The sequence below is a fragment of the Danaus plexippus genome, chromosome 17 (genome assembly GCF_018135715.1).
Source record: "Danaus plexippus chromosome 17, MEX_DaPlex, whole genome shotgun sequence".
Taxonomy (NCBI): Eukaryota; Metazoa; Arthropoda; class Insecta; order Lepidoptera; family Nymphalidae; genus Danaus; species Danaus plexippus.
Window position 1 is genome coordinate 7,358,867 of NC_083548.1, and position 12,167 is coordinate 7,371,033.

Sequence of the window (12,167 nt, forward strand, 5' to 3'; positions counted from 1 at the left end):
TTTACTTACTTATGCTTAATTACTTACCTTAACGTATAACAAAGCAAAAAAATATTCAAATTAATTCATCCATACAAAATATATGAAGCTTCCTACGTTCGAGAACCTAAATAATAAACAGGTTTGTAAGTGTCATTTATATTTGACAACACGAAAACTATGTGAAAAAACCAGTTGTGGAATTTACAAATTGATTAATTACAGCATTGTGCAGTGCATTCATAATGGTAAAAGATAATACAATTTATTCAGACATATTGATATTTAAATAATAAAATAGAAGTATTGATATTAAAATGTACTAGTTTTTTGGGTGATTAAAATTTGATTTAAATAAATAGTTTTTGTTTAAAATTAGGTCTTTACTTGATACTTTCGACAATCTTTATATATTGATATAATATTCGTTTGATGTGTTGTCATATATAAATTACCTTTGTTTATTAAGTTGCCGATATTATTTTTCATGGATTTTTTTTTATTAAAACATCTTAACAGTATGTGAACTTTTCAATATTGTCTTTATTATTAAAAAAATCCCTATGAAATCCCCTGTGGAGAACCAACCAACCAACCAACTCTCAATTTATGTTCTCCTGGTAGGCAATGTTATGAAAAACGTGACGTTACGTAACACTGACCTAACTCAAAACATCTTACCAGGAGAACATAAAACTATGAAATAGGTGTTTCTTTATAGTCTCTCGACATACGACATTATATATATCGGCGCAAGCAGCTTCAACGACGGATGCAACATGAAAATAACTGGCACCAATTATTATAACACCTTATTGGTCGTCGTTACTATTGTTAAAAGTAAAACGAAATCAAAGAGAATAGAACTATGTTTGAATTCTGGTTTAAATATGACGTCTGGACGCACGACGGGGGACTGCAGAGTTCAGCGAGTGCGGAGCATAAAGAACCTTCGAGAAATACAAGAACATTTAGAAGAATTGAAGTTTCATTTTAAAATATCTGGAACTTACTGAAACAAGTGACATTAGAGACGTCAGCGAGGCTGGCGTCCTGTCTTTAAAACAATGAATTTGTAATAAAATCCGATATCAGAAGTGGGATCGCTCCTGTGATCAGTTACTGCCGGTCTTAGTGTATTTGTAAATCCTGATCCAGCTCAAGAAAATAATCATCCGGAGAACTTGCGTAATGAAGAACGCTCCTCAGTCTTTCATGCAAATGATGTCAACAATGCAGAGCGTGACCGAACGTTTGCTACTAAAAAAAAAACAAGGGATACGATTAAAATTACTAACAAGATTTTTTGATCCCGGTGATAGTGTGTGTGTTCGGGATTGATTCAAACGCATCTTTACGGCTGTAAATACGTACCAAATCAGTAACTACGACATTCGAATTAAAGCCTTTTAAAGGAGCGAGCTAGAAAGTGTGCAGACGATTGGTTAGTTGCAACATCTACACAAGAGGCATTACGTGAGACCATAGCTAACATTTGTTATTATCCTTTGAGCTAACCTCGTGTCCATGATGTATTCTGAAGAGAACCATGAGATTCTGTAGGGAAGGCTTGTGGTACCGTGACAAGACAATTATACACCACAGATCTGGAGAGCGTGACCTCTGAGCTAATCGCGTGTTACCCTTGAGCTAACCACGGGTCCTTGATGTATCCATAAGAGAACCATGAGATTCCGTAGGGATGCCTTGTGGAGCCGTGAGAAGACAAGTCTACACCACAGATGTGGAGAGCGTACCTCTGAACTAATCGCGTGTTACTCTTGAGCCAACCACAGGTCCTTGCTGTATCCTTAAGAATACCATGAGATGACGTAGGGAGGCCTTGGGAAGACTTGAGTAGAAAGGTACTCACTCGATCTATAAGAACTTGCATGATTTTAATATCAAACTACTGAGATTATTGCTTTATTTAAAATTGACAATAGACATACTCTTCACAGTAATATTTGCAACATGTCTGGTTAACGGCAGTGCCTCTACAAAAACGATGCTGTAATTCAAACGAAAGCATACTCGACTCCAAAATCCTGATCAAATACATCTATTGCGAATATAACTAATTTCTGTTCCTTTTCTGCTAACCGTGGTCATGCGTTTGAATCGTGTTTCCGACGGGAATAAGGAGATCACGCCGAATTTTAATTTAATACCAACTGGTAAATGTACTCTTAAATAAAATGCAAGATCGCAGTGGTGCGTTATACAAGAATCAATTGCAAATGAAATCTCTGGGTGTAGAAAACAAATCGTAAACTATTTGCGTGGATTGAGATCGGACCTTACTATTTCAATGAATAGTTAAATAGTTATTAATGTAGAAATAATTTTCTATAGTTCCAGGTTTTGAAATGACTACTGATATATTAACCGGAGCAGATTTATTACGTGATAAGAATACATGTGGAAAATTTAGTATCCTTGCCGATGTTTTGCACATACGAACAAGTCAATTATGCTTTGACAGTTTAGATTACAATTCAACAATCAGTCCGTTTAAATCGAAGTAATGCACCAACACATTCAAAACAGGATGGTCGAGGCGGAGAGAAGATACAAAGCTAGGTTTTTGAGAGGTCGAGCTACGATTAAAAGATTCCAGAAGGGAGATATTGTAATAATAAAAATATAACCCCAGAAATCGGATATCCCTATATTTAAAATTTTGTGAACTATACAAAATCCAGAAAATAATTGAGAATGATTAATATCTTGTAAAGTGATTTTAGACAATGGATGACTTCGAAATGTGGCACATGACCAGCTACGAATGTGGCACATGACCAGTTACGATGAGACTTCACAGCATCTGAGGGACGACACAGAATTACTAAGCAAGCAGTTAGGTGGACGGTTCGCCTACCTAATAGTTATCCGGTGAGCGTATTTCATTTTGTTTAAATTGCTTCATTCAAACGCATTACCATTAATCATTGCTAGCAATGTGATTGTCTAACACTTAGTTTGAGATATATTACTATAAAAGATGCATTTGGCGTGCGGATCCGAACCGTAACAAAAAAAAAAATAATAAAAAAAAAAAAAAAACAAAAATATTGTAGACGGGTGGAGACGTCTTACGAAAAAAAAAAAAAAAAAAATAAAATATATTGTACACGGGTGGAGACGTCTTACGCCAAACAATAAAAAAAAAATTAAAAAAAATATTGTACACGGGTGGAGACGTCTTACGCCAAACAAAAAAAAAAAAAAAAATAAAAAAAAAATGTTGTAGGCGGATGGAGACGTCCTATGACATATGTTATGAATGTTCGTGTGACGCCCCAAAGCCATAAGTAGATTAAATAATTGGACCCGATATTATGATTTCGTCTCACGATGAGTCGTAATAAACAACGTAACCCATACGACAACAACAAATTTGTTAACCATAACTATAACAATATAAAGTTATCTAGGTTTACTGTGGAAGTACCTAGACTACATAAGTATCTCTCTGTTATCACAGAAAACAATGCAGAGCACGCATCAGTATAACCGTATCGGCATGACTTCGGACGATGAAGCATCAATTCTTGAACCTGGCCCATCTACTCTACGAGACCTGCAACGGGTACGAGAACATAACGAAAGCTAAGCAAGAGAGAACACATCACCAGGCAGGTGCAGAGCACGCACCGCCTGCCAGAATGGCCGTATCGGCGCAAGCAGCTTCAACGACGGATGCAACATGAAAATAACTGGCACCAATTATTATAACACCTTATTGGTCGTCGTTACTATTGTTAAAAGTAAAACGAAATCAAAGAGAATAGAACTATGTTTGAATTCTGGTTTAAATATGACGTCTGGACGCACGACGGGGGACTGCAGAGTTCAGCGAGTGCGGAGCATAAAGAACCTTCGAGAAATACAAGAACATTTAGAAGAATTGAAGTTTCATTTTAAAATATCTGGAACTTACTGAAACAAGTGACATTAGAGACGTCAGCGAGGCTGGCGTCCTGTCTTTAAAACAATGAATTTGTAATAAAATCCGATATATATATATATATATATATATATATATATATATATATATATATATCGGATATATGTATATATATATATATAAGATTTAATTGTGTACTTGTCTAAACCTTAGTAAATGCGGGACTTTAAAAATTGTTTTAAATTTTTTATTAAAATATATTAAAAAAGTTGATTGGATTAAATTATTTCACTATTTAGTTTTAGCGTTTTAAAAACTTACTTGTCCGAAAGTTAAAAAATATCATGCTGTTTCGTCGTTGGTAGGAAATTAATGATTCTTTATTAATTTTCTTATTTATACATAAAGTAGAATATATTAAATAAATTTCTTATTCTTCTGCTCTGTCTTCTCTACCTGTGATATTGCTTATTTTTACTTAGAATATTTTGCACATTATTTTAAAAACAAGAAAGAAGAAATTGAAACATTAAACAAAAAATAAATAAAAATAAAACGTTGCTTTATTCAGGTTTATTTCATAATATAAGGCACCACATGTTCTTAAAGTAGTGTTACTTACGACGTGCTACGAAGATGCTACGATAGCTAGGAAAAGATATTACTTTAATTATAAAAGACACACAGGCATTGCATTTAATATACAATATGATTTTATATAGAATTTGTTTAAGTTTCTTAAATATTTCTCACCAAATGAAATTTCATTTTGGTGTTGAATTTGAATTAAGGGGTCGCATCTTCACAGTAGTATTCTGCAAGTGTCACTGTTAGACCAGTCGGGATGAATTAGAGTCGGAAAGGGACAACATGGTAGATCATGTTAATTTCATACCTAAGACACTCTTTGAATAGAGTGTTTTCATTCCTGTGAAATTTAATGCCCCAAAATGCATGCCGGTCATTTCATCGCCACGAGGAGTTCATTTATCTTGACTCCAAGTTTTCAGAATTTATCTTTGGAACACTCCGATCCCCTTCAGCTATTTGATATCCTTTAATGTAAACTTTGAGAAATTTAATAGGTTCAATGCTTTTCCTTCCTTCGTCAATCCATAACATCTTTCCAGGAAGACAGAGATCCATACGGATCCTGACCCGTATGAACGTATAAGACTCCCGAGTCTTCCTGAGAGATCCATACAACATCATCGTTGTTGATTTAGTTTCTCACCTAGCATTGAGTCTTTTCTTTTCAAAATAGACCAAAATATTAACTCTGAAGGTTTAATTTATGAGTAGTATAGTTGTTAGAAATGTATAAAAATAGAGCAAGCGCTTTCCATCCTTTTTATTCCTCAGTATCAACGTGGAACTGAGGATACCTGTAAGTTTGTTTGTAATAAGAATATAATAAATACGTACATTGTACATAGTCAACGGTCTTTCCTTGAAAGCTCCAACTGAAACATATGAAACATATGTACAAATAAATCATATAGATCTTCATATAACTTTTTCGGACCTCTCACAGTCATATAAACTCCAGATCCCATAAGGCTTGGAAGAGATATGGTTAACTTTTAAGTCTTACATTGTTCTATCTGTATAAATGTACAATGTACTAAGATGCTTTATTATTCATATATTTTATAACTTCATCACGTTCTACTTCCTTGGACCGGGACTCATCCCTAAATATTTTGGCGATTAATTTATAAGAAATATAATATAATAAACCATTCAATAAAATTAAATACGAATGTTTTGAGACTTGAATTTAGAAACTCAAAAAGAGGAAAGTAATAGCAAATTTTATTCATCTGAAACTATACAGCACACATACTTAGTACATTATTAAAAAACAACTTATCACTGTTTTATATGGTTTCCTTTGATTCATGATATCCTAGTACTTGTGATAAAGGTTTACCCAATCGCCGGTTGCAATAAGGTCGTATTTTCCGTTTTCCTTTTGTGCTAGACCGGGTAGTGAGTTATATTATGAATTGTGGAGTAATAATAAACTATTTAATAATAATAAAATATTTAATAAAATAATCTTAGTGGAAGTACTACCTAAATTTATTTCTAACAATAGTATATAGAAAAGAATAAACGAACATAATTCCATATTTTTTATGACGAATCTCTTGTGACGCCTTCCTTACTGTACTTTTATTTTACAAATATATCCTTAGAATTATTCTTATAACTGATTAATACTGAACCTTTTTCCATTTTGTAATGGCAACATTTGGGTGTCTGCTTGTATTTGAAAACTAAATATATTTGAAAACTAACGCTTCAGCCATTTTGTAAGCCATTTCTGGAAGTAACGCTGAACATTAAAAATCAAGTCCTGGACTGGACCTCGAACACTTTTATATGTCAAACTAAATATGATATTTATTCAAACTTATTTGGTTAGTAATTAACAAAAATCAAAATTATTAATAAAATGGATGTAATGTTGTTTATTCCCCACCCAAATAGAAGATGGATTTGACTTCAAGGTATTTTTTGATTATACTGTTACAACGATTTTAATTATTTTATTGGTCTTACCTACCTAGCAACGAGTCACGTTGTTTATGTTCATTGCTTACCAGGAGAACATAAACTGAATGGAAATTGTTTTAAGAGTTGAGTTTTCTAAACTTGTCCCGCTCCCAAAGATAAGATTTTTAAAAGAAAAGCTGTATAGTACCAACCGTAGTTCTTGACCTCCATCGTAAGTATGAATTTTTTGAGGATTGAGGATTTGAATCTCACATACTACTCTGTAAAAATGACTACATATAAAAATATAAAAGAATCTCCTAGTATAAAGTTTTTTTAATTGTTATTGAGTCACCACGCTGTTTTCTTAGAATGATTTAACAGACCAAGGTCAACGTTAGTTACAAATAGTTTCATATAAGTCTCTATAGCAATTTCTCGTTTAGTAATGTTACATGGGATAAAATTAAGAAAATAATTGCTCTATTTTTGTTTTAATAGCTAAGCCAATTAAAATGAAAGTAAGAGTTTGTATTGAAATTTGATTGTACTAACCACTGATTGGATATAAAATTTTCCATCCTAATAGCCTATTTCATTTGATGCTTCAAAAGCAATCCCTGGAAAATATAAGTTAGATGAGTTTCTGTTACATTTTTTGCACTTATTTCTTTTTTGTTTTTCCTTTATAATTGAATATTATTTAATAAATAAAAAAAATCTATTCCACCTACAGCAAACTCGAAGGCAGCAAGCCTCTTGGTATTTATATATGATACAGTTAAGACTATGCGTGGGTAATATTTACTTTAATTCCAGCATTATATTTTTGTCATTGGACAACGAGACACATCCGAAAGAATCTGTGCGCTTCTTCTTTCCTATGCAGAAGATTGGAAAAATCAAGAATCACTCACCACCTACTCACCTTTATTTCCTATCAAGCACTATTCAGTCGAAATTTGAAAAAAATTGTAATTATTTTTCTATGATTAGATTAGTAATTAGATTTTTGAAAATTTAAATATTTGTTTTTTATTTATTTAATTAAATATATATTTGTTGTGATAACGAAGTTAGTTAGTTAGTTCAGCTTCGATCGAGAATGTTAAAAAGAAAGAATTTGTTGTTTTTACTAATATCGAAGCGCCACCACAACTCATAACATCTTACCAGGAGAACATAAAGCCGAGCGGGTGAAGTTTCGTTGTGAGATGAAAGTGAAAGTCACAATATTTATTGTATCCAAGTTGTGTTTGTGTGTATTATGAGTGTGTCGCGTGTAAGTAAAATCAAGACTGGAGAATTTTGAAAAAATTTACTACACACTTAGTGAAAGTATAATTTGACTAACTTTAGGAAACAATATTCAATATCATAACACAAAAAATAATATAACACAAGAAAAAAATAAAGAAAAGATAGTTCAGTTAATAAGCTCTAATATATATTAATGAGGCCAGGACATACATATAATATATGTATATTGAAAAATAAGATATAAATTTAGAACAGACATGTAAAGGATTTTTTTTTAACTGCCAAGGTTAAAATGCACTTATTACGTGCAGCCTATTTATTTCATCAATTAATTTGCAACTGGAAAATATTATTATTGAATTTTCTGATCCATTCACAATGTATAAAATTCGAAATTTTATTTTAATCCTACCTGTTCTGGCGCTAATGGTAATTAATTAATTATTATACTTTAATAATTTGCAGGTTTGTTTCAAATAAGAAAGTGGAAAAAAAAAACAAAACCATCGTACAATGTAATAAAATAAAATAATAACATAATAATAATATGTAATAACATAAAATAAATTTGTCAATGCAGGCAGTAAAAATTACTACTGACAAAAAATCTAAATATAAAATATCTTTTTTAACAGAAAAAACTCGGGTAGTAAATTAATTAGTAAACAATTTAATAGAAAAATTAAATTTATGCAACGAAAAAGAGCCGTTTGGTCACGTTTATTTCATGATATGGGAACCAGGAACTCATAACGCTGAAGTAGTTATACAATCTGCTACGAGATTTCTATGAAAAGTAAAAAAAAGTAATATTGATCCAACTCTAGTCATGCATGTATCCGAATACCGAAGTCACTTTTTAAAATAATGTATCAGGAGAACAAATTGAGAGATGATGGTTTGTATACAAAACTGATACTGTTGCTATTATACAACTACTGCTAGTCTTTAGTATAAATAAGGGAGGTTTTTAAGGTTTACATAATATACGAGCATAGTTACAACATATACGTCTAAGTTAATCACGAAAGCAAAACAAGAGTTTTTATATTTTCTTTTTACCAAAAAGAATTATGCAAGTTATAGTCCTCTTTCTTTCTATAAGAAACATGAAGCAAAATCGTTTGGAGTCAAATAGGTTTTAATTTTTTTCCTCTGAATTATTTTTTAATGAATTTATCAGCTCCACTAGTCAACTCATTAATAACCAGCGAGTATGGAAACTTCACTGAAGTTCATTGTGTGTTTATTGTACCGTTGTTGTAGGGAGCTAGTGTGTTGTCACGTGTATTTCACTGAATGAAAAACCAGGAATTCAGGAGATTCAAGTAGTTTACTTACTCTTATCGTAACATTATGCTGTGAAATTGTTATTAAAACGGGAAGAGTGACGTTACACATATTTTTTTTTTTTTTTGATGACGCAGGGAAACTCTTTTTACGAGCCGTCTCACCGGCCTTGGTGGGGCCGGAGAGGATGTGTGAGACTCGACCTGGGCAGGTCCCTACTCACTAAAACCACTGCGAAAGCCATCGGCCGCTATGTTGGTGCACCCCGGATCTGTCAGCGACAGGGCACACCAGCGACTGGCCGGTCCTGGCAAAGACCGGGCTTACTCCCTCGGAGAAAGGGGGCGATCCCGGCAATTAGGACCGCCCCGACGACGCCGGGCTTTCACAGGAGCCGGGTTACCAGCCCGACCCCAGCCCGGGGCGCAGGGGCGCTATTGGAGGAGGCGTTGATATCGCCCCCGGCGCGCCCCCGTCCGTCGTCTGCGGAGGGAGGGTGCATCAGCCGCAACCTCCCGTTCCCGCTCAGATGCCTCCTTCGTGGACATGACCGTCTCACAGAAGGAGGACACCGCCATCCAGGACCTGTCACTCTCGAGCATCTTCTCCGCGACACTCGAAAGCGACAAGCCCACTCCGCCGAGTGCCGCCACAAGGTCTTGGCGCTGCGCAGCCCATCTCGGGCACACCTCGAGGGTGTGCTGGGCTGAGTCCACCGCAGCGCCGCACTCATGGCAGCCTCCTTCCGGCTCTCTCCTGGCCACCCGACACAAGTAGTCACCGAAGCAGCCGTGCCCGGTGAAAACCTGCGTCAGACGGAAAGTGAGAGGCTTGCGTTTCCGCCTCATCCAACGCTCTAGGACCGGACGGAGCGCAGCCGTTGTACGTTTACCGTACGGCTGGCCCGCCAGGTCCTCCCCCCACTCCCGCATAAGGCGCGACTCCCCCTGCCGGCGAACCGCCCGGATCTCCTCTGTCGAAGGGTTCTCTCCGAGAGCCCTCCTACCCGAGACGTAAGAGAACACCTCGGCGAGAACCGACGCCACAAGATCCCAAGGCGGATCGCCGGCAAGAGCCGTCGCTGCGGCCCAGGAGACCGTACGGTACCCCCTAACCACCCTCACCGCGGGCGCCCTTTGCGCCGAGCGCAGAAGGGCCTTGACCCCGCGGCTCATCGGGCGATCAGCCCAAACGGGAGCACCGTACGTGGCTATACTCCGACAGACCCCAGAGTATAGCCGCCTGCAAGCTGCGCTGGGACCTCCGAGGTTCGGGAGGAATTTCCCCAGCGCACCTGCCGTCCTCATGACCTTCGGCACCAACTCTCTGAAATGGGGCACGAAGGTCCACCCTCCGTCAAGGGTGAGCCCCAGATATTTCATGGTAGGGCTCATCCTGACCCTCCCTCCTCCTATGAGGAGGGTGGCACCCGGCGGGGGTCCTTTCCGCCCAGTCCCGCGGAAGAGGAGGGCTTCGGTCTTGTCGATTCTGACCCGAAGCCCCAACCTCTCTATGCGGCTGACCACGAGAGCAGTTCCGACCTCGGCCAGCCGCGCCGCCTCCTTGTAGCTCCGTCCCCGGGATAAGACGAGGGTGTCATCAGCGTAGCATATGACACCCATCCCGGGGAGGAGGCGGCTCCGCAGGACCCAGTCATACCCGACGTTCCAAAGGACAGGTCCCAATACCGAACCCTGTGGAACGCCGTTGTCGACTGTCCACCACTCTATGGACCCCCTCCGGTTCTCGACTGCCACCCTCCTCTGGGAGAGGTAGCTGCCTAACAGCCTCCTCAGATACAGGGGCACTCCGAAGTATACGAGTGCCGCCTGTATCGCGCTGTTACACATATAAACAAACTTATACAGACTCCAAAGTAAATAATATTAATAATTTATGTAAAATAAGGGTTTATGTCAGATACATAGAGTCGCTTTTACAATAGTCAGCTAATTATAAAAAAAAAATCATTAGGTCACCTAGCTATCAATTCTCACATTTTAGAGTACTTTGTTTAACTTTCTGCAGACAAACAAATTTCTAGCTTAGTGAGAAATATTTTACAGAGAATAGTATTTTATAAATAGCCACTAACTACATATTAATAGCAATAAAATTCAAACTCTTGCAAAATCACTAGCGTTTTTATAGTAAAGGTAAAAGCAACGCATTTTTAATAACTAATAAATACATTGCATTTATTTAGACGTTATTTTCCTTTTTGTAACTATTATTGCGAATTAAAAGGAATTTAGTTGAAGTAAAGTAACCTCATGTAAAAAAAAGTAACGACTTAAACTCATACAATTATAAACGGAAATTGAGACAAAAAATATGTTTACAATACAATAAGTTACAGCGATAAAAAATATATACCTTGAAATTATCAAATTAATAAACCTACCGATCCCTTATGCTTATTATGATAAAGTTTTGGAGGAATATTTACAAAATTGTAAATTAACAATTTTTTTTGACATGAAAATGAATATAAAAAAGCCAAAACAGAAAAGAAGTTTCAGCAAAGTCCTTGCCTGTTCATATTTATTTCAAGAAACGAGAAACCAGGAATTGATAAGACCACAGTAGTGTAAAGTTATGTTATAAATGCTATCAGATTATTATTAAAAGTAATTCATTGGTCTTACTGAAGACAAATATATACGTGTCCTCTGCAAGTATAAAGTAGATTCAATACAATTAACTCCTTAAGATAAGTATTAATATATGTTTAGTGTATTTTGAAAAGAAAAGACTCGGTGTTAGGTTAGAAACTAAACCAACAACACCATCACCCGTATGGATGTATGTCCTGGAAAGATGTTATGCATTGACGACGGAAGGAAAAGCATTGAAAGTATAAGTAAGAAAGTTAGTAAAGCATTCCAAGATGCATTTTGAAAATTAATTATTTGTAGTCAAGATAAATGGACTCCTCATGGCAATGAAATGCCAGGCATGCATATTAAGGGCATGAAATTTCACAGGGGTTAAAACACTCTATTCCAAGAGTGTATTAAGTATGAAATTAACACGATCAGCCATGTTGTCCCTTTCCAACTCTAATTGATCCCGACTGGTCCTATAGTGACATTTGCAGAATACTACTGTGAGGATGCGACCCCTATCCCGATCACAATTCAAATTTATTATATAAATTAGCTACTTCTTTCAGTTAAACTATAAATAACGCCATAGTACAGAAAACAGATTACATTGAATTTAT

General features: G+C 36.2%; 1 long non-coding RNA gene across 2 annotated transcripts in view; it reads left to right on the top strand.

Annotated features, from left to right (window-relative positions):
• The first annotated feature begins 750 nt into the window (after positions 1-750).
• Positions 751-12,167, top strand: part of LOC133319283 (uncharacterized) — a 464,341-nt gene continuing 452,924 nt past the window's right edge. The window contains exons 1-3 of one of the 2 annotated variants that reach the window (XR_009752964.1): positions 751-1,844; positions 1,941-2,156; positions 2,335-2,874. This is a non-coding gene — a long non-coding RNA (uncharacterized LOC133319283). Of the gene's footprint in view, positions 2,157-2,334; positions 2,875-12,167 lie in introns of both variants that reach the window. The other variant, XR_009752963.1, reaches the window with a different exon arrangement.